At 42.8% G+C, this 27,890-nt stretch overlaps 1 protein-coding gene across 3 annotated transcripts in view; it reads right to left on the bottom strand.

Moving 5' to 3' along the window:
- TULP4 (TUB like protein 4) overlaps window positions 1-27,890 on the bottom strand; it is a 225,203-nt gene that overhangs the window by 193,069 nt on the left and 4,244 nt on the right. The window contains exon 2 of one of the 3 annotated variants that reach the window (XM_049695450.1): window positions 18,104-18,319. The exons of 1 other annotated variant lie outside the window; for it this stretch is intronic. The gene's annotated coding sequence lies outside the window, so the exon portion shown is untranslated. Of the gene's footprint in view, window positions 1-1,928; window positions 2,072-18,103; window positions 18,320-27,890 lie in introns of those variants that run through there. One more of the 3 variants, XM_049695451.1, reaches the window with a different exon arrangement.

Here is a 27,890-nt window from a genome sequence, read left to right on the forward strand (position 1 = left end):
GCTACAGAGGCACCGAGGCAGCCATTTGAGGGGGAGATCAAATCGTGCAGGGACTCTTCCTGACCATGGTTTTCTCCTTTGGTGTGAAGCAGTTTTTAATCTCACTGAAGAATTTCTGTAAGAAACTAATCTTCGCTGTAAAAATAAAATCTACGTTCAGGCAGCCACTTACTCCAAGAAGCCAAGAAAATGGGTTCCTGGTGAAGGAAAATGAACAAATGTTAAATAACCAGGGAGGATAAGGTGATAAATGACCAGTAGAAAGTATTAAAAATAAAAAAGCAATACCAAAAAAAAAAAAAAAGATACAATGGCATAAAAGCATAGTACCGTGCACTTGGCATGCCTTCAATTATTCATTTTATAATGTATAACCATTCCTTTTTTTAAATGCATTCATAACACATTGGGCTTGCTACCACAAGATTAATGTTGTACCACAGTTCTAATTAAAATTCACACCAAGGTCTACCTCTCAACAACAAACATTGAAGATGATCTATAAAAGGAAATGAAGAGAGAATATATTTTTAAAATATGCCATTTTCTCACTTACTGAATTATCTATTTTGACTCCCCAGTTACTGAGAAAGCCAAACCCTTTCATCTACTGTGATGCATCTCCCGGCTGTCCACACGGTTAATGCCTCAACGTTCAGCCTGCTCATACAGAGGCATCTCCTAATTTCAAACACCATTCTGAAGCAACAGCCCTATGTTCTGGAGAATGACTTTCTAGGTGGAGAGGTTCACATGCTAATTCCAAGCCAAGCAAGTATCCAGTGTTCACAGTTGTCTGCTGCATCTGAGAACTTTTTGGAAGAGAACGAAGAGGTCTGCTTGCTGTATGTCTCAGCAAGAACACAGGGTAGCCCATACCATCCCAGGGGCAGGGGAAGGAGACAGGCCAGGGACACTGTCCCAATTACGCTAGCATCAAATGACCGGGCTGGGAGAGGGAGATTCTTCGTTTCTTCCCTTTTTTAACATAATTATCTGAAGTTAAATACTGATGAAGTCATTTGAAACTTATTTTTCCATAGTTTGAGCCATATATTAAATGAAGACTTTCCTCACTGATGCATATAGAATATCATATACTTAGGCTAGGAAGCATTTTCTAAACATATTACTACCAAACTCTGTATTATTATCTTCCCACAACATTAAGATTAGATTATAGCAGGGACTCCCCTGGTGGTCCAGTGGTAAAGAACCTGCCTTCCAATGCAGGGGACGCAGGTTCGATCCCTGGTTGGGGAACTAAGATCCCATGTGCCGCGGGGTAACTAAGCCCGCGTGCCACAACTACAGAGCCCACGCGCTCTGGAGCCTGCGTGCCACAACTAGAGAGAGAAAACCCGCACGCCACAACTAGAGAGAAACCCGCGCGCTGCAACGAAGAGCCCACAAGCCACAACGAAAGATTCCACATGCCACAACGAAGATCCCGTGTGCCGTAGCTAAGACCTGACGCAGCCAAAAATAAAATAAATTAATTAAATATTTTTAAAAAGAAGACAATAGAAAAATAAACTTTAAAAAAGATTAGATTGTAACAGAGAAAGGAAAAGAACATCTTCTATCATACCTGAGCTAAAGCATGGATATATACTAATGCAGTTTATGTGTAAATTTAACAGTATCTTTTTAAAGTTTCAACTAGATGGTAGAAAACAAACACAAGACTTAAACTCTGAACAATGATTAATTGTTCTACATTATTTAAAACTATGCCCAGTCTTCTTGACCACACCCCCTCCCAGAGTCTGTGTAAAGGAAGGCTAAACCTCACCTAACGACTCCCTAATACAGAGACTGTGACTTGGGTCTGTTATCACCTAACATAGTGCCAGCAGACCCTCCAAAAGTATTTGTTCAATTAGAAGTTTAAAGGGGGGAAAAATGAGGATCAAATAAATACTTACTGGCATCTATTAAAAAAGAAAATAGGTAGAATGATCAAAAGAAATTTTCACTCCTATCAGAGCAACAATTCTTCTAAATCCATGATGTAAAAATTTTCTCAGCCAAAAAGTATTATCAAAGTAACATCCTAGGAGAGAGTTAAGCATGTCAATAAAAGAGTTAAGCATGTCAATAAAATTAAGCATTTCAATCAATTCAATCAACATGAGCATAAACACCGTCTTTTGGTTCTAATAATAAAAACATATTTTGGAAATGCTGGATCATTTTACATTCAAAACAAGAGGCCAAAAAAACCCCCAGTACCCTACTCTACATTGCCCCCTCCAAACACTCCAAAATGGACTATATCAAAACAACTGAAGGGAGAGATCAGGGGCTGGACTTGGCTCTTTCTTTATGAAGTTGTTGTCAATAAAATTCACTATACCATCCACCAAGACTGGACACCTTGAAGAGTCTGAAAGGAGCTGTGAAAACAGACTCTACCCTTCCCCCAGAACTTTATCTAAAACAAATACAGTGCAGTCCACTTGACTGACAATCGGCAGATTTAAGATCCCTTGAAGTTGTCACTCCACAACTGTGATGATGAATTTAGCAGGAGAGGGAGGGAGCCCACAGCTGCCTCTGCCTCTTGCTGAGAAGGCCCCAGTATAAAGGAAGTGGAGGGACTTAACAGGAATTAGAGGAGACAGGGGCTGAAAGGATGATCTCTGAGTGAAGAAAGCAGAGCTGCCTCAAGCCAAGCTTGAGATGCCCCACAGAGCCCACAAAGATGACTGCTGTCAGAAAAAGAAAACGAGGGATGTTTCTGGTGCCCACACACCGGGGACTTCTGTAGGAAGGAGTGAGTGGTTTCAGGATATGTGCATCACTGACGCGAACGCTCCACAGCTGAGACTCATCCCGAGGTGTCCTGTATAAGATCTAATGCTCAACGTGCACAGCAACTGCTTCCACACGAAAGCCAGAAGTTACCCTCCAGGCCACCAAGAGGTCAGAGCCACCGAGCCTAGTGTGACAGGAGAAACAAGACCCTACGCAGCCCACCCTGAGCTCCCCCAGACCAGGACGGCGGCAGCAGAGGACCGGAAGGAGGAGCTGCTGCTGCCTGTGTGGCCCAGGCCAGTCCCCTCTTCTGGTGGCCCTGCTGCAAACTTCCCCGTTAGTCCACACTCTATGAGGTTACAGTCTTTGTGAGTGGATTGTTCGGAACTCTGAATAAATGATCCTGACGAGGTAAAGTCAAGCATTATCACTGCTACGCAGGCGAGTCCATAAGTCCCGCACCCCACAATGGACTGGGGCTAACACACCAGCACCTGCCCCCGCACGCTTTACCATCCACGAAGCCATCTCCTTTCCCTGACCCTCCCTGGCTGCGGGGCGGTTACAGGTGGCATTCCGGACCAAGAGGAGCCAGGCAAAAGAACAGCTGCAGATTCTAATAGCTTAGGCCCTATCTGCACAACAGAAACACCTTGGGGCATGTGCAGAGAAAGTGCTGATTTACACCCATCACTTCCCAGTTATTCCAAATTAAAATCAAAAGAGTGCTGTGGGAAGGGGACCCGAAGGCTGTTACCTGTGTAAATTGTGAGCTCAGGACCAGAGAACAGCTGAAGCAGTCATTAATCAGGGTCGTGTTTACTCTTCCACTGTCAACTAAGAACATGTTTTTGTTCCTTCAGAGGAAGGGTCTCCCCAGGTCATTGCAGCCACTACTGCTGCTCAGGAAGAGGTGAGTGCCCCAGTCTAGGAGTCCGTACGCCAGCACACTCCTACACCTCCCGCCGGGGCCCACCGCATCCCGTACTCTCACAGGATGTCAGTTCTTAGGAAGTTACAGGGTCTTCGACAAGCTGATCGCTTCCTGTCCTCCACAACAGAACTACAAGCAAGACTGTAATTAATTTGCTAACAGTTACTGCCTGTTTACTAATATTAGCCCAAATTTCATCTTTTTGCTTAACTACAGGAATTCTCAAAAGGCACATTTCCTTGGACCCCATCCTGGGAGAATGAGTTACTAAAGAAAGTCAAAGAACTTGCCGCTAAAGTGACATGCACATTTAAGGTCGTTCTAGAAGAATCCCCAGGGACAGTGACCTGGAGCTGCCAAGGGACAGAGCGGCCACCCAGACAGAGCAAAGAGAGGTCATGGCTGTGGGAGAACCCGAGCTGCAGGGAGGGGACGGGGGTCTGTCGCAGGCAGGCCCAGCTCACCTGGTGAGAGCCCCCGCCTGGCTCCCTTCCCCCGGCCACAAAGTGCCTGAGGCTTCGGCAGCAGTGGTGCCACAAGGTTCAGACCCTGTGGTGCGTGAGGAAGCTGGTGGGACGTCGGGACCCTGGCGCCTGCGCCCCCCGAGACAGCAGCACAGGGCTCCGGGAGAGGCAGCTCTGCTGGGCTCAGGACACACCTGCACCTGGAAAAAGCCAGCTTTCTAAGGCAGCCAAAGTTCAATCTGCATTTCTTTCTTTCAACAAACACTTGTTGCACTCTAGGCCCTTAGGGAGCTTACATCCTTATGGAGAAACAGCAGCAAAAGGGCAGAGATAAGGAAGTTAGGGCCACGGGTGATACGTGCCGAGCCCAGGAGAACTCCGGAGCAGCGGGGAGGACGGGCCTGGGGAGAGACTGCAGCGGAGGCCGGACAAGGCTGGCGGCGGGTGGGAGCTTCCCTGCCAAGGGGATGCCGTGCCAGGCCCCAGAGGCAGCAAGGACAGACATGAGGACACGAAAAAGACTGGGGCGGGGGGAGTGGAGACCAAAAGCATAAACAAGGTCTAGGGGGCCCTGAGGGCCACAGAAAGGAGAGCACGTCTACTTCTGAGCACAGTGGGAGCCCCTGCCGAGCTTTCCGCAGCGGGCGGAAACGTCCTGGTTTTCAGGCTCAGGCCGGAGCGGCTGCTGTGTGGAGGAGCCCTGCAGGGGACAGAGAGAAAGCAGAAAGCACAGGCAGGGGCTGTGGCCGCCGTCCAGGGCGAGCCCACAGTAGCTAAACTACAACACTCACCAGACAGACGAAGTGGAGCACAACTGGAGACAGGTGTGGGGGCAGGATCGACAGAAATTCTGACACACCGGATGTGGGAGAGGAAACGGAGGAACTGCCTCCCGTCTGTGAAATGGGGACAATCACAGTAAGAAACAGCACCAGCGCCAGTGCGCATGCTCAGTCTCTGCCGGACTGTACTTCCAGCTCCACACGTACTAGCTGGGGGACCTGGAGTGTGGTAGGAAGAACGGAATCTCTCTGTGTTTCAGTTTCCGACATTATCTGTCAACGAAGGATAGTAAGAGTATCTACCTCAGTGATTTGAGAATTCCACGAGTCAGTATTTACAACACGCTTACAACAGTGCCTAGCATGCGCTAGGAGCTAAATCATCTATTCTCCTTACGACTACTACTACCATCACCTACCTCGTGGTACTGCTGTTAGAACAAAACAGATTGAGTTAATTCATGCAATGCCTGTAAGGAAGTCCCTGGCACATAATAAATTCTCAATAAACGTCAGCTCTTACTATTATCATCATGGATGATTCCCAGTTGGTGGTGGCAATAACTAAAGAGCAGGGTGGGGGAGAGGGGTGCTATGAACAGGTCCAGAGGGCCTACGGAAGAGCTTCCATTTGGCATGTTAAGTTTGCAGTGTCTGTGAAGCATCCGAGTGTCAAGGTCAAGTAAGCAGCCGGACACATGAATCTGAACCTCAGAGGAGAAGACTGGACGAGAAGTATTAAGTTAAGAATCATCCACATCAAGATGAGTTAAGTACAAAACCTGGTGAGTCAGTGAGGGGGAGGATGAAGACGAAGGAGGAAAGAGGGTCTAGTGGTAAACCCTATGGAACCCCAACACTCCAGGACAGACCAAGGCGGAGAAGCCAGCAGGGCAGACCGAGAAAGAAGAGTCAAGAGGAGGAGGAAAGCCAATGAAGAGTGGAGTCTTCACAACGTAGCAAAAAGGTCAGCTGGGGCGTCAGGGTGGATGAAGACACTGGATGTGGTCCTGTGGAGGTGACACCAGTGATTCTGACGACGGCATTTTTAGCATCTTATGTGTTCACTTCAACTCTACCTAACGTCCATTTACAACACTACCTGTAAAAGAAAATGCGTTCCAAAGGCCATGTACAGTGAAAAAAACTTGACCCTGGAGTCAAAAGACTGAAGTCCACTCCAGTGAGGTCTTGGGTAAGTCCCTAAACAACAAGGGTGTCCATTCTCTCCTTAGGTAAAATGGCAAGGTTGGACCAGATTCCCAATCACAGGTCATGAGTACCCTAAGCACTAAAACCCACTAATCAAAGTCCATTCGCTAGCTTTCAATATTTAAAACATGTACTGATCACTTCCCAGCCTTTTGGCTAAGATAAAGTGTGTGGACGAAAAACACCGCCTGCCATATCAGTAAACAAAGGATGCTGCCGGCATCAAGCCAGCGGCCACTGCAGCCACTGCAGCCACCCCGAAATGGAAAAAAGCACGGGATTCCAGATGGAGAAAAGCAGGATACTGGCCGTAGACGGTTAAGGCGCATACCAAAGGAATAATGTCAATGAGCCCAGACTCTTGAATCTTCAAGTGCTAAATTCATTAACTTGAGGTATCTGGTTTTCTTTAATTAACAGTAATCCTTTGATGTTCGAACTATCTGGTTTTTGTTGCAAAAACTCCTATATACCCTGATTCCTCTCTTACCCTTTGGAGCAGTTCCTCAGAGCTATTTGAGAGGCTGTCTTCCGGGCTTAAGTCCTCAGTTTTCTCTGCCAAATAAATCAAAATTCTCAACTTTTAGGTTGTGCATTTTTTTTCAGTCCACAAATGTAAAACACGTACTGAGAGCTAGGCATCTACCTAAGATAAAGTTATACAAACTAAACTGTCACATTTCTTTGTTTCTGGGTAAAATTATAACTGGGTATGGAAACACCTGTACACCTGGGAAGCAGCAGTGTTTAAGAAGGGGGACTCCATCACTTACTCCTCAGGGCGCGACCACAGACAGCTGTGTCATTTAACCACTCAAAGTCTCAGCCTCCTCATCTGTAAGATCTTGGCAGGAACTCCCTGTTGGCTTTCCTCTTCCTTCCTGACTGTTCTTTCTCTGTCTCCATTGCTGGTTCCTCCACCCTGGCCTGACCTGGAATGTTTGGGTTCCACAGGGCTCATTGTTAAGTACCTAATGAGTAAGAACTATTAATACCATTATCTTAGACTGAGCAAAAGTTCTTAGCTATTAATCAGATTAGTCATTTCTGGGGACAAAGAGGGAAAATAATGAAAAGAAGAATATAATGGTGACCACTGGTGACTCCCAACTCAAACATTCTTATTCTGGGTGCCTGAAATACATCTGCCATCCTATCACATGAAACTCAGCATCTTACTGTAATTAAAATCTAGTAGGGAGGGACTCCCCTGGTGGCGCAGTGGTAAAGAATCTGCCTGCCAATGCAGGGGACACGGGTTCGAGTCCTGCTCCGGGAAGATCCCCCATGCCGTGGAGCAACTAAGCCCGTGCGCCACAACTACTGAGCCTGCGTGCCACACCTACTGAAGCCCGTGCGCCTAGAGCCCATGCTCGGCAACAAGAGAAACCACCGCAATGAGAAGCCCGCACACTGCAACGAACAGTAGCCCCGCTCGCTGCAACTAGAGAAAGCCCGTGTGCAGCAATGAAGACCCAACACAGCCAAAAATAAATAAATTTATTTTTTTAAAAAATCTAGTGGGGAAAGCTTTGCTCCCCCCTGACTGTAACCTCACCAAGGGCAGCATCCACATCTGACTCAGAGATAGCAGTTATTGAGCTAATCTCTTGGTACTCAACCCCTTTACTCCTAAATTCCACTCCTAAATTTCTAATTTAAAAATTAAAGATTCTAACATTATTTCTGCAAATACTTTTAAGGTCTCCACTGCTCAGGTGCCCTAATAAATCCTTTCAAGGAGCTCCCCCCTCCCCTGCCAACTCTTTACACACACCCTTTACCTCGCCTTAAACGCAACCCTACAGATTCCCAAATGTAGCCTTCCAATAAGCTCTCCCTGGCACAGATTCATTCTCAGTGCTTTCTAACTTTAGAATCCAACTTTTCAGTACTTTTTGTTTTACTTGGGGAGGATAGTTACACCTGAATCAAAGCTCCCTTTCAAAATTTCTAAAGGGCAATACAATAAAAAAAAAATCTCTCTCCGCTAAGAGACAAAGCATATGTGGGTTAGATATTTCTCTGCCCATCCTCCTCATCAATGCCTCATGACACAACCCTGAGGAGCTGGACCAAAACAGCTACCCACCTGAGAAGGATTCAAATGCTTTCGTGATTACCACATGATAAGCAACAACTGAAAACAAAATAAAATAGGGCAGAGCAGAGACTACTACAAAACCGCTTACATTAAATAAACCTATTACAGCCTATGTTGACAATAAGCTGGCGTATAAGCTGAGACAAAAGTGAAGGCAGCCTCGAAAGATGCCACATTTAGGCACAATGGAGGCTGGGGTAAAAATTACCTCTAATTCAGGAGACATTTCATCAGTGAAGGATCCAGAATTTCAGGAAGCAATTTTGAAAGCTTAGGAAGGCTTTAAAAAGGGCAAGCATCAAATCAATGGCTCATGTGTGTTAATTTTAGCTGCAAGAGTCCAAAGTGAGATATGAAATGAGGAAAGCAGCCGAGGAACACCCAAACAAGAAACAAGAAGCGAGGTGTGGTCACTGGGTACCCATCACCCAGGCCCAGACACTCAGGGGGAGCCAGCACTGCGAAGTTTAGTGAAATCCAGTCCCTGCCCTGAGGAGCTCCCCGCATGGTCGGAGAAGATGGGCGAAACACGTAAACTTCAACATTACAAGATATACGCTATAACCAAGGGCCAGCAAGTGCACTGGGGCAGAGCTGAGAGCATCGTGACTAAACGACAGATCCTGGAAACATAAAGCCAGTGTAGATCTTAAGAAGATGGTGCAATAGCAAAGCAAAAAAAAAAGAGATTTTAACCACGGGCCAAAGCAAGGAGAATATACTGACAAGAACTATACTGACAAGACTGTCCAGATAATGACATGGAAGCAAACCAAGTATCCATCAACAGATAAATGGATAAGCAAAATGTGGTATATACATATGATGGGATGTTAGTCTTAAAAAAGGAAGGAAATTCTGACACATGCTGTAACTTGGATGAGCCTTGAGGACACTGTGCTAAGTGACATTAGCCAGTCCCAAAAAGACAAGTACTGTCTGATTCCTTATATGAACTATTTAGGTTAGTCAAAGAGAGAGAAGGTAGAATGGTGGTTGACAGGGGCTTGGGGGAGGATGTTTAACGGGTAAAGAGTTTCAGTTTCACAAAATGAAAACAGTTATAAAGATGGATGGTGGTGACAGTTGCACAACATTATAAACGTATTTAACACCACTGAACTGTAACTTAAAAATGATTAAGATGGTAAATTCTATGTTAGATATATTTTATAATAAAAAATTTTAAGAATATCCCAATAACGAGGACTTTATGATAATCTAGGACAAAACGAAACCAGGGTTCTAGAGACATAGTAGAGGGATTCAGATCTGAGTGGCAATTTCAAGGGGGGATAAATCAAATTATACTGCCTAGGTAAGGAAAAAGCCTTAACGCTACCGATTAGAATTAACATATTCAATAGATATGAATGCTCTGTATTTGACATTTGCTATCTAACTTCATAATAACTAGCCTTTTCAAAAACTAAGATTTTTTTTTCTACATACATATGTATACACACTCACACTAGAATGGGCTTCAGGAATACAGAATAAAGGGAACAAACCCTTCAATACCACGATGGCAGTCCAGAGGCAGCAGAAGTACAACTCCAGAGTCAGACTGCCAGGATGTGCAGCCGGGGTCACACTCCCAACCTCGGTGACCTGTCTCAGCCTCAGTTTCCTATGAAGAAGGACTGCTGGGACAATTAAATAAATATATACAAAAAAATAATAATAAATAAATAAATACAAAGTACTTTAATTACCTGCCTGTCACATAGTTATAGTTGCTCAAAAAAATGCTAGACATTGCTGTTGTAATGTTATTTATATTATACCCACTAAGCAATTAAAAAACTGGAATAAAATAAGTTATTAAAAAGATATGTAAAAACAACCATCATTCACCCTGATTTCAATTGGAAAATTAGGGACAAAGAATCGGAGTGGTGGAGAAGTAAAACTTATCTCTGATTAAAAGTAAAGTCTACCAAAATCGTGGCCAATTCTTGCTGAATGGCCTTAGTATGTTAATAACCCACTGGGGAGAGAAGAGGCAAGGAGCAAGAATGACTTCTGCATTACTAAGAGCCCTCCTTGCATCTTCCTCTACATTCAAAGCCACTCTGTAAGACAGTAAAATCCCTACTTCACAAATGATTAAACCAAGACTCAGAGTTTAAGTTAAGCTTATCAAAAATCATCGGGCTATTAGTCACAGAGCTATGATTTGATACCTGACTCCAAGGCCCATACTTTCTCCTCCAAACTGTGTTGCCAGTAATTTCCACTCCACACCCAAGCTGCTCTGGAATAGGAAGGGAAAGCTGTGTATAAGTATTTGATGAGAACAAAATGATGTATGAATAAAGCCCAACTCTGACTGTTCTCATGGACTCCAGAATGTCTACAGGAAATAACCAATGACCAAACTCAAATTTAATGTTAAAATGACAGAACTACAGATTAAGAAGAGCTTTGGCAATACTCTGGGCACTCAACACTAGTGAGGCTGTAGGTGACATGTACACTCCAGTACTAGTCCCAGTTTCCAGAAAGCGACTGGGCAATACACAAGACAGTGATTAAAACCAACAGTGCCGGGCTTCCCTGGTGGCGCAGTGGCTGAGAGTCCGCCTGCCGATGCAGGGGACACGGGTTCGTGCCCCGGTCGGGGAAGATCCCACATGCCGCGGAGCGGCTGTGCCCATGAGCCGTGGCCGCTGAGCCTGCGCGTCCGGAGCCTGTGCTCCACAACGGGAGAGGCCACAACAGTGAGAGGCCCACGTACCGCAAAAAAAAAAAAAAAAAAACCAAAAAAAACACCAACAGTGCTAAAGTTTGGCTAACGTGAGGATTAAGCCAAAGATGTTCACCAACAGTATTGTTCAACACCACTGCAAAAATTCCAAGAAGTATATTATGACAGGGAAAAAAAAAGTCATATAAAAATGGAAAGAGCAAAAAATCCTTATTTATAAATAATTTTCCATCTGCAAAACACACAGAATTGAATGAAATTAGTACTATTAAGAGAGTTCAGTAAAATGGGAGAACAAAACACACAAGAATAAATTCAAAGTGATGAATGAACCTATGTGTTTACCTAGTCCCTCTCTCAAATTCCTTTAAAATGATCAAACAAATATAAAAGTGCCACAAGAATTTTTTGCACAAAACAGATAGGCACTACTGACAGGCCCTTGAGGAATTTCTAAAAGACATGGAGCAGATAGGTTTAGACTGACAGAAAAGTAACAAAGAGCCTTAATTCAGCCAGGAAAGGCAAGCACACCACTGAAGCGCTTTAGGCAACGTCTGGCCAAAGAATGGCTGTCTGCACTGGGTCGGTGAGACCGCACAGGCCTTCTTATTGCACCCATGGGCAGGGGAACGACACTCCAGGTCACGGTGGATGCCACAGCAATGAGCTGCCTGGGAAAGGGTGAAGATCAGCCTTGCAAAGAAGTGAAGCTCCCCAGTGATCGAGGACTTACTGTCAGACGGCCACAAACTGTACGCAGAGGCCTAATGTAGCAGCAGCTGGTGCAGGAGGGAGGGCAGGATATCAAACTGAAGACCCTCTTCTGGAACTCTCTTAGGGCCTACCCTCCTCTCAGTCTAACAACTATCTTAAAAGCAAGGGAAGCCTGCTTTTGCTTCCTCTGTAGGAACCCAATGCCGGCTTCTCTTACCACTTCGCTGCTTTGGTTTTCTAACTGTTTGACATGGTGGTATGACAACCTGGGTGTAAGATCTCTGAGGTCAAGGATCACATCTTTCACTCCAGCTCTGTATTCACAGACATGCCAAAGATTGATAACAACAAAAACAGGAACAAAGATACCAATTCTTCCCCAACATGACCACTCCGTCTTGTAAAAATTATAGTTTCACCACTGGACTAATTCTCAAAGATCTGATCATCTTTTCATCAGCCCATAGACTCTTCTTGAATATTGTCCTGAAATCAGTTCTTCAACTACTGAAACATCAGTCATCTCTGACATCTGTAAACCACTGCACCATGCCCTCTCACTGAGGAGGCATTCTACTGACTGACGTAATAAGAATTCTTTAGGTGGCCCTTCCTCATTAAAACTAAGGCATAGTCAATAAAATGCACAGTAATGCTTTTTATTTTTAGCATGCACCTAAATTATTTTCATCTAAAAGTTTAGCCTAAATTCTAACTCAGTAAATGACAAACAAAACAGAACATAAGTATTTGTATAATCATTGCAAAGAAACAACCCAGAAGGATTTTAAAAAAAAAAGTACGATGATATTTACTACATCTTTACTTTAAAATAGCCCCCAGATGGAAGCAACCCAAACAGCAAACACTGAAGAATATCATTATATGATTTATCTACTTGGTGGGATATTATACAGTCCTCAAAAATGTGTAATTACCCATGTGTCCATCAACAGATGAATGGATAAAGAAAACGTGGCATGTACATACAATGGGATATTGTTCAGTCTTAAAAGGGAAGGAAATTTCTGACACACGCTACGACATGGATGAAACTTGAAGACATCATGCTAAATGAAATAAGCCAGTCACAAAAGGGCGAACACTGTATGATTTCACTGTAAGTGAATATAATGTGGTAACTAGAGTAGTCACACTCCTACAGACACACAGAAAAAGGGTGGCTGCCAGGAGTGGGGAATGGGGAACGAGTGTTTAATGGGTACGGAGTTCCGGTCTGGGAAGACAAGAAGTTCTAGAGGCGGATGGTGGAGATGGCTGCATAATAAGGTGAATGTCCTTCAGGCCACTGACCAGCACACTTTAAAAATGGTTAAAAGAGTAAATTGTATGTTATATATTTTGTCGCAATAAAAAGCTATAGTTATGAAGACTATATAGAAACATGAAAAATTCTTGTGCTATGTTCAATTTTCAAAAGCATACAAAGGTGTTTGTAAGAGAATTCAATATAATGCTATGCTTAAGAGTTATAATAATGGTGGAGATCGCGGGTGATTTTCCACCGTTGTATAAATGTACTGTAATATACTGCTGCTTTTTATGCTTACACTTATAAAGACACTAAGTATAACACCAAAAGAGCGAAGCTCAGGTGTCTGTAACCACAAAGCTCCCTCACGTACTACTCCTTTCTCCATTCATACAATCCTAAACTTGGGGCACGAAAAAGGTTTATATATGCTTAATATCTGGGGGCTGTGCAATGACCTAACAACTGCTGGGGAGCTCTCGGCACACAGAGAGGATTTAATTTTAATCTAACAGTTTTCCTCTTATCCCCATTTTCAAAGTTTAAGAAGAAAACGGGCCTTACTTGAGCCAATATTTTCTATCAACATAATTTCCTTCTTAGTCATTACTTTTAAGCCACCTTAACTCTTTTGTGGGAGAAGGCTGGGCTCTAAATAAGTAAGTAAATAAAGTTATCATCAAATAAAATTTCTTTTAAAAAGGAGGGTCAGAAAAAGTGAAATGGGAAAAGCATCTGAGCAGGAATTGGAAGAGGAGCTCCAATCATCTGTGCTAGTTAGTGGCGGGGACATGCCAGGGGTGCAAAGCTGCTCACAGACTGCTTCCCATCCGTAAATGGAGAGTCGATTTGCTGCACTCTTTACCACCTTTACTGACAACACTATAAAGATCAAAGGTGACAACGTTTATAAAAATGCTCTGAGGAATGTAACATGCTTTATAAACTAAAAGGTGGTGCCTTATCAAATTTACAATACTAATTTACAATACTAGTTTACAATACTAGTTTACAATACTAATCTACAATACTAATCTACAATACTAATCTGCAATACTAATTTACAATACTCATCTACAATACAACGTTTATAAAAATGCTCTGAGGAATGTAACATGCTTTATAAACTAAAAGGTGGTGCCTTATCAAATTTACAATACTCATTTACAATGCTCATTTACAATACTAATCTACAATACTCATCTACAGTACTCATCTACAATACTCATCTACAATACTCATTTACAATACTCATCTACAATACAACGTTTATAAAAATGCTCTGAGGAATGTAACATGCTTTATAAACTAAAAGGTGGTGCCTTATCAAATTTACAATACTAATTTACAATACTAATTTACAATACTCATTTACAATACTCATTTACAATACTAATTTACAATACTAACTTACAATACTAATTTACAATACTCATCTACAATACAACGTTTATAAAAATGCTCTGAGGAATGTAACATGCTTTATAAACTAAAAGGTGGTGCCTTATCAAATTTACAATACTCATTTACAATGCTCATTTACAATACTAATCTACAATACTCATCTACAATACTCATCTACAATACTCATCTACAATACTCATTTACAATACTAATTTCATTTCTTCTGGGTTGTCATAAGGCACCACATGAAATCGGCCCCCTCATATATGCTTTTGTTTTTCCATTATTACTTCTAACTTCTGTCGTTCTGAGAGCACCGAGTCTCCCCAATCCTCAGAGCTCCCCAGCTCTGCATTTTTGAGACAGAAGGACGGTTCAAGGCATTCTATTTAAGACAAGACATGTCAGAGGCATCCCCCATGGTATGTAGAAAGAGGCCTGCACAAGGAGAGAAAGGTCATATGGAATAAAGGGTTTCCCATAACCCACATGCAGTACTCCCAGGTTTCATCCAACAGCAGGGCTCCTTCAGCACTATTTTAGAATACCAGTGGCTTCTAAACTCTTTAAAGCAGAAATGTTTCCTATCCTTCTGAGGGCAGGAAATCTAGTACAGTGAGGGGCATGTCAGATAGAGCAGCCTTCCAGAGGGTGTCATCTTCCACTACGCCAATATTTACTCAGGTGCTAACCATGCCCTTCCCCTCAAGGCCAGTGATACTCATACTTCCACACAACCCACATTTTCTGAGGAGGGAAACTGAGTTTTTAATTTTAAATACACTAATAAGTCAAATAGGTAATAAACCACCTTTACGACTGTTGTGCAAATACAATAGATCCTGCACATTTGACAACATGACCAATTCCCAAATTCTCAAATGGCACTAATTCCCAGAATTGTCAGACTGCTCTTTTCCTTGCAATCACTAAGTGATACTTTCAAACCTGCTTGGATTATTGCATACAGCTTCACAATTCAGACAGAGTGTTCAATCCCAACTTAATTCCAACTCACAGAGGAATTCTCAAATTTATACAGGGGATCTATGGGTGTAACCAAACAACTAAAAGAGGAACTGTTATTGTTCATAACCTCAGAAGTCGGTGGAGCGTTCAATCTGCCAATGAGCCAGTGACCCCGACAAGATAATGACGGCAAGGAAGGACAATCCACTGGTGCACTTTGATCTTAGGTAAATGTGATAGAGGAAGATCCAAATTCATAAGGTTAAAATTACTGCATTTTAGAAAAAGATTTACAGAAGGATTCCTTCTGATAGCAAGCAGTCAGGGCCTTAACCACTGACTCCCCTTGTATATTTAAAATATAATTTAATTTAAAATATTGTATTTATACTCAGGTTTTCAGGAATCTATCTCCCACATCAAGCTACCCTGCTCAAGGAAACTTTGGCCACAATTTCTCTGAGTTCAAACAATGCTGACATAAAAATAGGCTCTAATTTATTTCACTAAAAAAGAAATTTAATTTTAAAAAAGGTGATTCCAGAATGTGTTTGGCAGGTTCATCTCCTCAACTCACTGGATTTTTTGTTGGTAGTGGAGATGGTAGCACTTTGTTCTGATTTCGTTTGGGGTCTCACTGTTCTGTGTAATTTCTAATGCAAAGCGTATTAGGTGCTTTCACAGCCTGGTTCCATCTTCTGTGACCACTCATGAGTTCTTCCCAGGAAATTCTGGAACAGAGAAAACAGTCTCTAGACACCGGGATCATAACAATGAAGAACATGGGTGTTGGCAGCCACGTTGTGCCACATGGACCAGGGAGCAGAGGATGCTGGTCTGGAACAAAGAACTTGAAGCACTGAAGGAAGCTATGAGATGGGGACAGAGAGAAGGAAAGAGCTTCCCAGGCCCATCCACAGAGTGTTCCAGTCTCTGGCTCCTGGCCTGAAGCCCAGCTGTATCCCTGCAGAGATTTTAGGACACAGCCCAGAATCCTTCCAATAAATTGCCTTTAGTGTATAAACGAGTCCAGTTAGGTCTCTCTAACTTATAACCAGGAGTCCCCTAACTAACAGAGGGCTCTGTGGTCCTTTCTGTTGATTGTTTTGAAGGAGGCAAGCTAGAAACCTGCAGGTGGCAGATGGAACCCAGCCGGGTCTGCAAGTCAGAAAGGCAGGCAGCACCTCAGAACCTGATGCAGCGGCAGGGGTTGAACAGGGTGACTCCAACCTCACACATCCTCAGCAGGCCACCCGAGGGCAACTCCTCTAGTTAACCTACCAAGTAATGCTAGATTAAAAGGGGAGTGAGCTATTCTCTATTCCACACCCTTGCTTTAAAGAGGAATACAGGAGAGGCAGAGCAGCTTTCAGGGTACCGTCAAAAAGCACTGTGCCTGGAGGGCAGAGCTTCCCAGGTTCAGGAACAGCAAACTAAACCCAGAACAACGGGGGCACGGCACCTCTATCCCACCAAGTCAACTCCCAGGCGGAAAGGAAGGAAATCCCAGCTTAAAAACCACAGGGACATCCATCAGACAGAGCATGCTGATGATTTTTTTATACATATATTTGGTAAACAGAGAAGAAGCATCCACTATTTTTACTTGGTTAAAACATGACCCATCATGATAGTCACACAACAGCATAAATGTACTTAATGCCACCGAACTGTACACGTTACAAATAGCTACAATGGTAAATTTTGTTATGTACATTTTTCCACAATTTAAAACAACAAAAAAAACATGATACATCAAGAGTCACAGAGACTGAGCCCCCCACCCTGCGACAAACACCATGCACGGTGTTACCTGAGACAGTCTTGTCAATAACGTGTCCCCTTGCCGTGGGCAACTCAGAACAGAACCGGGGCGACGTGAGTGGCCGTTTGGGTAGGTACAAGAGAGCTGCGGTTTGGGGGAGGTGGGAGCGGGGGCTGCTGAGCCCAGGCAGCCACGTCCTGAAACCAGCAGTGATGAAAAGCCACTCCACAGGCTATCTCCCCTACCTCCTAATACCTGATCAGCATAGTCTCAGCATTACTAATTCCTAAGTATTTCAACATGAACTCCTCAGAAGTCACTGCTGGTTTCCTATCCGCCACAAACAGATGGCAACCCAGAAGAGTCCTGTTCCCATTATGCCGACTTGGCGGGAGGCTCACCTGCCGCCACCTGAAACACCGATCCCTCCCACCTGCACACAGAAGGCTCCCAAACACAACTCAAATCCCGCCCAGATGCCCACTGATCAGCATCCTTAAAAGCATGGGGGGGAGTCTCATTACAACTCCACTAATTAATAAACATAGGGAGGGACCACATCGCATTCTAACATGATTACAGGAGACTCTGCAGCTTTCGTTGCAGTTCCACTCTGCAGCTCAGGCTGGTTCCCGGCCTGATTACACTGGGACGGAATCCAGTTTTCTAATATATCCATATGTATGAGAATCAGAGCAGATCTCATTACATCAAACCTGGAGGAAAACCTCTGGAGATGCTAAAAGTTCAATTTCAGCCACATTAATATATCCTTAAAATTTTACTAACAATGAAACTATCTATCCTGTTTTTATAACTCCAACACAGATTTCTTAGCTGCCATTTTTTAACTTAAATAATCAAACACTAAGAGAACGACAGACTGTTCACAAATTATGCCTAAATTAGAAAACATGAAAGCTGCCTCTGTGCATGGATATGTACATGTGTGTACACACACACACACTGGCAAGGAGGAAGAAAAGGAAAAGTAGATTGTTTACTTCACCAGATTCCAAGCAGAGATGTTCTTTCACGTTTTGTGGACACACCTGACCATCACCAGGGCCTGAACCACTGACTGATCCTTGCCTGCTCAGCAGATCCAACGGGACTCTTTGGAATGCTAAGCCAAGGTTTCCTTTAGCAGAGGCAGCTTAAGTTAACTACAGCTCCACGTTCTCCTGCCACTCTCCAGTGATGAAACCCTTCAGGGGCTCTGCTCCTGCAATAAAGACCAAAATCCTTAAACACGGGATACAAGGCCCAGCACGAAAAGGCATCTCTTTTACCAAGTCCTCTGCATTTCCTCAGGGAAACCATCTCTGACCTTCTGACCAGATCAAATCCCACCTTTATACCCTGCATTTCTCCTTCGTGGTATGAATGAATGAACGAGTTAGCATGTCTTTCAGTGCAAGTAACAGATAATCTCAACGCAGGTTGCCTTAAACAATAGGTAAATGTATTTCACAAAATAAGTCCAAAGGCAGGTGCGTGGTTGGCTCCGAGGAGTTCTCGCTGCTCTTTTCTCGGCTCTGTCCTCTCCCCTGCACCAGCTTCACGTTCAGATTGTAGAAATGTGGCTGTAACAACTCCAGGCACCACATCCAGACAGGACTGTACTCAGAGGAAAAGGACTATCTTTCCTAGTGCTGTCATTTTAAGATTGAGAAGTACTCCAGAACCTCTGGCAGACCAGAACCAGGTCTCTTGCTTATCCCTACAGCAGTCACCGATGGTGAGTGGGACCCGCAGGACTGGCTGAAACAGATCAGGACTTACCCCTGTGCTGGGGATGGATCGCCTTCCCCACAGCACATGCAGACGGGGAGGGTATCTAAACAAAACCCCAATTCCATGACGAAGGGAAGAAAGGATGTTAGAAATGCACTCAACAGGGTCGGCTAGTTATCAATCTGGGATACGTGCTGGTTGTTGCCAAGAGAAAACCCCACTAGCTTCAACCACATGCACCTATAAAACCAGCAGCAGCAGCTTGGACAGAAGGCCACAGGGCAAACAAGGGGGTAAGAGAAGAGATGCAGACTTTCGATCAGCAGGTGCAGACTTAGGTCCCAAGACGTCTGCTCAACAGTTATGTGACCGTGGGCAAACCCCCAACCTCAGCTTTCTCATAAAATAAAAAAATAGGGCTTCCCTGGTGGCGCAGTAGTTGAGAGTCCGCCTGCCAATGCAGGGGACACGGGTTCGTGCCCCGGTCTGGGAAGATCCCACATGCCGCGGAGCGGCTGGGCCCGTGAGCCATGGCCGCTGAGCCTGTGCATCCAGAGCCTGTGCTCTGCAACGGGAGAGGCCACAACAGTGAGAGGCCCACGTACCACCAAAAAAAAAAAAAAAAAAAAAAAAATACATGCTTGACATAATGTGCAAGGTTACTGTGAAGACCAGATAAAACGGTAGATGTGGAAAAAGGCTTTATAAAAACAATGATAACTAAAACTTGTAAAAAGTCACAAGCCACCGAGAAAAACTCCTCCAAAAAAAAAAAAAAGTTGTCTGTCTGGCCAAACTGAAGCAGGTATAATCTACTAATGGATCTCTGCTTTAAAAATTACATTTCTATTGATTTACTTGTGACTTGGTTGGAGGCTTTCCAACATGATCTACCGATTCTCTCTGGGTTGAGGTGGAACAGAACAACTCTACAGAAACTGCCTTAGGGGTCCGTAGGAAGCCAACCCAGGGTCCTCTTCACTTCTGCGTTGACCCCTCCTCCTCAGGCACGCACAGCAGTCATATTCTCACTGCCTTCTAAATCGAAAGGCGGGGGGGGGGGGTGGTTTACAAGTCAGAAAAGGCTAAGAAAACCTAAGTGTTTTCAGTTAGGAGAGGGGAGACGGATTTGAATGCACAAGTAGAAGCCAGTGGTTACCCAGGAGACAGCTCAGCCCAACTCACGTGAACGTGTGTGAGTCGCGATGCCTATAGATAATAAGTGCAGAGGTATCTAAGGCCTCCCTGCTAACGCTATTTCTGTCAGGCAGTGTGGGCATGGAGCCACCCAACATGGCTTGTGTTCTACCTAATCTCCCACCTGCCCGCCCCACCTCTTCATTCATCTGTCTCCACTTACTGTGGGGTAGAGATGGGCAAGCGAGCCACAGAGAGGCTCAAACCCATCTAAAGAGTGAGATATGCGTTCACCTACGCCAACCACATTTTTTTCTCATTAGATACATCCCCCTTCATTTGGGCAATAAAGTTAGAAGACTGGCCGTGCCTAGTACTGTGATTCGAGAGGGTGAAAGCAGTGATATTCTGGGCTCACTTTGATGTCTAGGAACTTAAAACGCTTCCTCACGATGAGCGTGCCTTTCTCTCCGAGACTTAAAAATCAACAACGTATGATTTTCCACTCCAGTCCAGGCAGAAGAACCAGGTAACAGTGTGAGAGCAAAGACATGTTAGGGAATTACAATGCAGGGAAAACGGAGGCAGCAACTGGCAGTCTGGACAGTTTGAGAGGTATTTCTCTGCCCAAGTTCCCTGTGGTCGCACACATGCAGAACAGCGCCACTCCCAAGACACACGCTTCCAAGGGGCAGCTGTGTCTAACAAGACCGATGATCAAGAATATTTTCCGTCTAAATCATGTGTATGTATGAAAGAATTCTGTAAACCATAAAGCTGCCATGTCCCACACCAGTGCAGTGTCTCGAGCTCAGCTTCTCCCCAGAGCACGTTGCCATGTGTGGTCCTGCCTCTTCAAAACCCACCCCATTTAATGCAATGTAGTGCCCTGAGGAAGGACATCAGTGAACCTGGTGGAATCAGAAGTAAGTCTAGAGTTTAGTTAATGACAACGTATCAATGTTAATTTCTTAGTCTTGACAAATGTTCTATAGTTTTGTAGGATAACATTAGAGGAAGCTGGTTCGGAGGAACACTCTGTACCGAGTATCTTTGTACCTTCTGTAAATCCAAAACTATTCTAAGATACGAAGCTTATTTTAAAAAGTTTAAAACACCTGTCTGCTTAAAAAAGGAAAAAAAAAAGAAGGGGAAAAAAACACACTGCATGGGAAAAGACTTTCTAAGCAAACCATCAGAGTAGAAACTACGGAAAAAAAATTGAAAGACTTGACTACATAGAAAATTTAAACTTTTATACATAAAATATGCCATGAACAGAGTTGGAGTTGAAAGGCAACCAAGAAACTGGGAAAATATTTATAATATACATGCAAGAAAAGGGGTTGATATACATAACACAGCAAACTTCATATATTTTTTAATTTTTAAAAAAAGGCCACGTGCCTAGGTACTCCATCTGCTACAACTGCTTTCACACATATCAAATCTGTATGTCCAAACTCCAATTCAGTCCCTTTAAACCACGTTTCTTCCCATTCCACCCACTGCCTCTGACAGCCCCCCACACCTGGGGGCTCTGCTAGAGAAAGCAGAGCTTCAGTGCAGCCTTCCCCACAGCGGCTAACCCTGTTCAATTTGTTGGACCACTCCTAACCAAAGTCTCCTTCTAGAATCTAGGACTCTTTTCTTCTTTATGAGCGCAATATGTCAAGCTTACCTACTTGGTGCCCACAATACTGAAAACAGGTCAAACCACAACCAGAAGTGGGAATCCTGAGAAAAGACTAAGGTGTGTGAAGACCTCGCAGGTCAAAACCAGATTCAAATTTCAGCACCAGCCAATCAGAAAAAAAGGAAGCAGAAAAGCACTCACCACAGGTGGGCAGTCGCCTCCCACCTGGAGCCCCATTTACCTGGATTTCTAGAGACTCACCTATTCAGAGAAAAAGCACCTTCTTAAAATAAAATACAGTTACAACTAACTCAGCAGTTTATATTAGAGCCAACCAATCTTAGTAATTTTTTGGTTGTTGTTATTTCTGTGCTTTTAAATTTAGAAGGGGACCAGAGAATCTGAAGAAAGAATATACTTCTTTCAAGGTGTCTCCATATATGTAGAGTTTATGTCAGTTAGAATTATACTAAGAATTAATATTAGTCATATTATATTAAAATTAAGAAGCAAAAAGAACATTGAAGTTCCATACATAAAACAATATAGAAGTCAAAAGATAAAATATTTTTCACACAGAATAGTGTGACCATGATTAAAACCACTAGATAAAAATTCAGGAGCTAGAAGTTTGCACCCCAGCTGATTACATTCTTCGATTAAGCTTAGGCAGACTTTCTGTTGCCCTACTTACCTGGAGTTTCCTATGCTAAAAGACAGTAGTTCATGTCTTAAAATAACTCTAAGTATTTAAGACAGTACTTAAGGCCAAGTAGACACAAAACGAAGAATAGAATTAAACCCAATCTTAATTTCTTGAAGCTCATTCATGATCTAATTTGTGAATAACTCCAGACTCCCCAGCAGGCTTCCTTCCTCAGACATCTCACCTTGGGTCCACCTTACTGCTCATTAGCACCAAAGGAGGTTTAACTTAAACCAATTGTGCTCGTCATTAACCATCTAGTAAAAGGTTTGAAGCAACTGGCTTATATTGACCTCCGGTGATTATTGGTATAGTTCACGTGACAGTGCCTACCTCTCTCCCACAAGTTTCAGCTGTCTTACATACACCAGAGAAATAGCTCAATTCCCCAAAGCCAAATACACGCACATCCTTCCATGTCACATGAAAGAGAAAAACTTCACCATCTGAACACGGGTGAAGGACGGCCAAGGAGATTCCATTTCTATGACCATTAATCAGCAGAGATCACTGTTGTTTGCAAATCACAGACAGCAAAGAAAGGGAAGACAATGGGATATCCCAAGGCTCTCAGAATTAAAAACAATACACCATTTCTGAACCATGGGTTAATCCTGAGACTTCTCTACTTATTTACAATAAACTTATTACATTAAATTCATAGGAGGCTGATGTCAAAGCACCTCATAAACATTATTGCTCCTATGAATACCTCTGTGAAGAAAAGCATTTGTAGCCTAGGAGGGACCTACAATGGTACTTAATGTTTCTCTATCCCATTTCTTGCACATAAATACACATAAGTACAAGTCCTATTCACTGTACTGTATCACGAAATTTTTCAAAACAACGTTAATTAGTTGATCAAAAACTTAAATAAATCTATTCCATACAGCAATGTAATTGTGCAGCTTGTTAATGGTCCAGAAAAGATTCGGTGCTGATTAGTTAAATTAAAGGTTGACATAATTAGATAAAACTGAATTATGGTGATAACTTGTGGACTTCATATATCAGCACTTTGCTCTCCACTGATAACAGAGACCTGGCTGTCGTAGCTGTAAGAATGGTGAGGAGGAAGCAGATGCAAAATCAAACACAAACAGGACGCCATAAATCCACAAAGGCTGGGAAGTGATGCTCCAGTTAGCTATGACGGATGGATTGTGGGCGGGACCCCGATCCCACGCTACTTAATTTATCCCCAAGTCCCTCAAAATCAAAGCTGGGTGAGGAGACAGAACAATGTGTGTGCCACTTTCATTCTCACTCTATCACAGTATTAAAAATTACTACTGTTGGAATAAAATAAGCAAACTGTGAGCTTTCTTTTACTGAGTTGCTGTATTTTATTCCAGGCATTTCAAATACTACAGAATTTATTTCATCATTCAGATATCAGAAAATTCTGAAAAGTTAACTTCCTACAAAGGAAACACAGACTGGGATTCTCATTTCCTGGGAAAAGACGGCAAGCACAAAAACAAAAAGGGTTCCAACTATTTGTAGGCACTGGAAAATGTGACCTGGGTTTAGCCACATTCATCCACCTAGCTGTCCCCATGATCCAACCTCCTTACACTTCTTTCTTTCAGGTAAGTTAAATCCAGGAATGACTTTTTGAAGGCATTCTTGTGTAATATGACAGATGTTAATACATATACTTCCTGATGATTTAACACAGCAGTAACTATGGCCACCCGAAATGTCAGCTCTGGTGTCCAGGGTTTTCATCCACAGCATCAGGCTAACTTCTTATCACGCATGTTTTGATATTCTAACCACTGGAGCTGAATTTGTCCATCTGGGTTGTGGCTAAGAGGACTGTCTGAAGCTTAGAAACTGATTTACATGTGAAGATAATCCTGTATATTCTCAGCACATGATAACATCACTACTGATCAGCTTTTCTGGAATATTAAAACTGTCCCAGTACTAACCGGCCTGTCCTCATGGAGGACCTCTGGCACTCTGACACAATGCCATGTGTTTCCCCAGGACAGTATCATATACTCTTAAAAGCCAAAGATGAAGGAAAGGTTCATAGGGGGCCAACAACATGGTACTCAAAGGATGTTCTACACAAGACTCTTCATTTCTCTTGCCAGAGACTGAAAATTACACACACACACACACACACACACACACCAGGTGTAACTGCCTCCAAAATTTAAACTAATCTTCCCTTGCTGATTGCAAGAAACTGGTCAAAGAAACATTCAGTTAGGATGAAAAAGTTCTGAACCCAGTGATATTTGTCTCTATCAAAGGAGAATTTGAAAACACTGAGCAACAGTTTTAGAAAGTAGATACCAAAGAGCCTGTAGAACCAAGTGTCCCACACAGTAACTAGCTTGGGATCAACAGGTGAGACTTAAGAGGAAAGGGTGAGACTGTCATAAAAATTATTCACGAAAAAGGCCAACTTCTTAGCCTTAACCAGACACGAACAGATCTGATACAAGAAAAACTATAACCCAGTGGTTCTACTATGCCCATTCCAAACTGGGAGAAAATGTCCAAGTATTAAGACTACCAAAAAAAGACATAGCAGAAATAATTGTAACAACATAATAATTTATATTATGCATTTCCAAATCCTTTCACATCCATTAAGGTCTAAATTAAGTCTTCAATTTTTAAAAAGTGAGAAACTGTAAATCTTAAGTTGTAGTGTGTGTTATCTTTCTCAAAGCTCTTTCACATCCATTTTGACTCTAATTGTGCTTTTGATTAGAAATAATACCAGTGAGAAAGATGTTCAAGTGAGTCTGTATTATCTGCACAGCACCTCTGCACAACTACAGAATAATTTTCTACACTCTACAGCCTACTACGCCATTACTAGGAGGCTTTCCATAAACACTACTTTTCCATTCTATTCTTAAAATACTTTCTCTCAAAGGTGAGTATCCTTGTCACCACATAAGCGCAAAGACTTCTATTTCTACTTACTGACATCAGAGAAATATATTTGATTCTGAATTAACCACATTTAAAGGGAAAATGGCATAATTTTTACAATCCAAGAATAATCCAAAATTTTAATTTTGACCCATTTTCTATGAAAGCCAGAAATCAAATAGAGTTGACCCACTGGTATAGGTCCTAACATGCCCAAAACAGAAGTTAAAAGGAAAAGAAAGCCCAAGTTTATCAGAGTGTGTAGTAATTTATGGAGATGCAGTAATTAATTCAATGTTTATGAGCAAAGAATGTATTTAATTTTAACTGAATGTGTAGTGGGCATCTATCGCCTTGTCTTCCTGGAATGTCTTCCCTTTCTTTAGTTAAAAGCACCCCAACTCACCTTGTGATTCCTCCATTCTATATCTTTGTGGGACTGTCAACTGAGAGCAATCCTACACACACACACACACACACACACACACACACACACACACTCACTCACACACACTCACACACACACATACAGCCAAAGGGCAAACTACCTAACAAGGCCAATCATAGTCTCTCCCCAGGAAAACTAAATCTTTCAACACAAGAATGAAATCAGTGGGTGCTGTCTTCAAGACCACGGCACCTGAAACAGACTGCCCATTAGGCGGTTCCTGAAGCCTAGCTCCTCGAAGGTCTGATTCTTGGCCTGCAAAGCCTAGTCATTCAGCATTTTCTATGCCTATATTATATGTAATTGCTATGCCTACAGTTCTGTAACCTCTCTTTTTCACTCAATAATATATAATGGGCCTCCTTCCAGATTGGTTAATATAGAGTTATATCATTATTTTCAATGGCTGTATGCAAAGAAGGTACCCTAATCTATTTAATCAATTCCTTACTTAAGGTTATTTACTAAATAACCGTATACAGTAAATAGTTCTTTACTGTATACATATACCTTTGCTAACTTTTCCTACTATTTTTTAGGATAAGCTCCTAAATGTGGGCTTGCTGGGTTAAAGGTTATGCAAATTTTACGTTTTGACACATAATAGTAGCTATTTAGAATAAGTGTATTGGACTTCCCTGGTGGCGTAGTGGTTAGGAATCTGCCTGCCAATGCAGGGGACATGGGTTCTATCCCTGCTCCGGGAAGATCCCACATGCCATGGAGCAACTAAGCTCGCGAGCCACAACTACTAAGCCTGTGCCCTAGAGCCCGCGAGCCACAACTACTGAAGCCCACGCGCTCTAGGGCCCGCAGGCCGCAACTACTGAGACCCGCGCACCTGGAGCCCGTGCTCCACAACAAGAGGGGCCACCATAATGAGAGTCCCGCACGGCTCAATGAAGAGTGGTCCCTGCTCACCGCCAACTAGAGAGAGCCCACATGCAGCAACGAAGACCCAACACAGCCAAATTAAAAAAATTTTTTTTAAAGATTAGAATAAGTGCATCAATTTACACCTCTACTGAGACCAAAGTGTATACATGTCCCTTCATCTTCACCAGCACTGGGAATTACTATCATCCTTATTCCCACTCCAAATTAGGAAATGCCCAAATATTAAGACTACCAAGAGAATGGATACCCAAAGTAATCATAATAACATAATACTTTATATCAAGCTTTACCAAATTGTTTCACATCTAGTAAGGTCTAAATTGAGTTTAAATTACATTGTCAATATAATCATTGAAATATGGTGTCTTAGTTGGCTCAGGCTGCCATTAAAAAATACCACAGTCTGGGGTGGCTTAAACAACAGAAATTTATTTCTCACCATTCTGGAGGCTGAAAACTCCAAGATTAAGATGGCAACAAGGCAGATTTCTTTTGTGACCTCTCATCTTGGCTTGTAAGTGGTTGCCATCTAGCTATGTGCTCACATGACCCCTTCTTTGTGCATGGTGAGGGGCGGGGAGGGAAGTGATTTGGAAGGGGTTGGAGAGCTCTCTGTTGTCTGTCTCTTCTGATGAGGGTACTAATCCCATCATGAAGGCTCCACCCTACCCCTAATTACCTCCCTAAGGCCCCATCTCCAAATACCAACACACTGGGGGATAGGGCTTCAACATAAGAATTTGGGGGAGAGACATTCGGTTCATAACAAATGGTATCTTATTTTTGCTTTTAATTTCATTTCTTCAATTACTAGTAAAGTTGAATATTTTAATATATTTATTGGTCATTTACTTTCTCTTTTATTTTTCTTTTAAAAATGGTCTGTTCTGATTCCAAACCTGGAACAGGAAGGCTACAGGATGAGCCTGGAACATCTTGTCACACCAGAAAGCAAGGAAGCTACTACAGGCTACTAGAGCTGTGTCATAAGGACTCAGAGCCAAACTGAATAAGTCTATCTGCCCAAAGATATGGCAATTTGAGCATCAAAAGGACAATAACTGAAATGGACTGAAACGCATCATATATGCTAAAACAGAGAAGTTCATAAAGATCCTCAAAAAGAAAAAAAAAAAGGAAAGAAAAGACCCTAGCTCCATTACCATTGGAAGATGGCAGGGAACCAACTCATGATTTTGGAGAGTGGCAAATAAAGGGAAATAATCAAACATTCCTACACAATGTATGTATACCTCAGGGTGAGTCCTTCATGCTCTTCCATACAGCAAAATATACCACCATTATAACATTAGCTGAGGAAAAAAACATCA

Source organism: Orcinus orca, chromosome 12 (genome assembly GCF_937001465.1).
Source record: "Orcinus orca chromosome 12, mOrcOrc1.1, whole genome shotgun sequence".
In the NCBI taxonomy this organism is placed as follows: Eukaryota; Metazoa; Chordata; class Mammalia; order Artiodactyla; family Delphinidae; genus Orcinus; species Orcinus orca.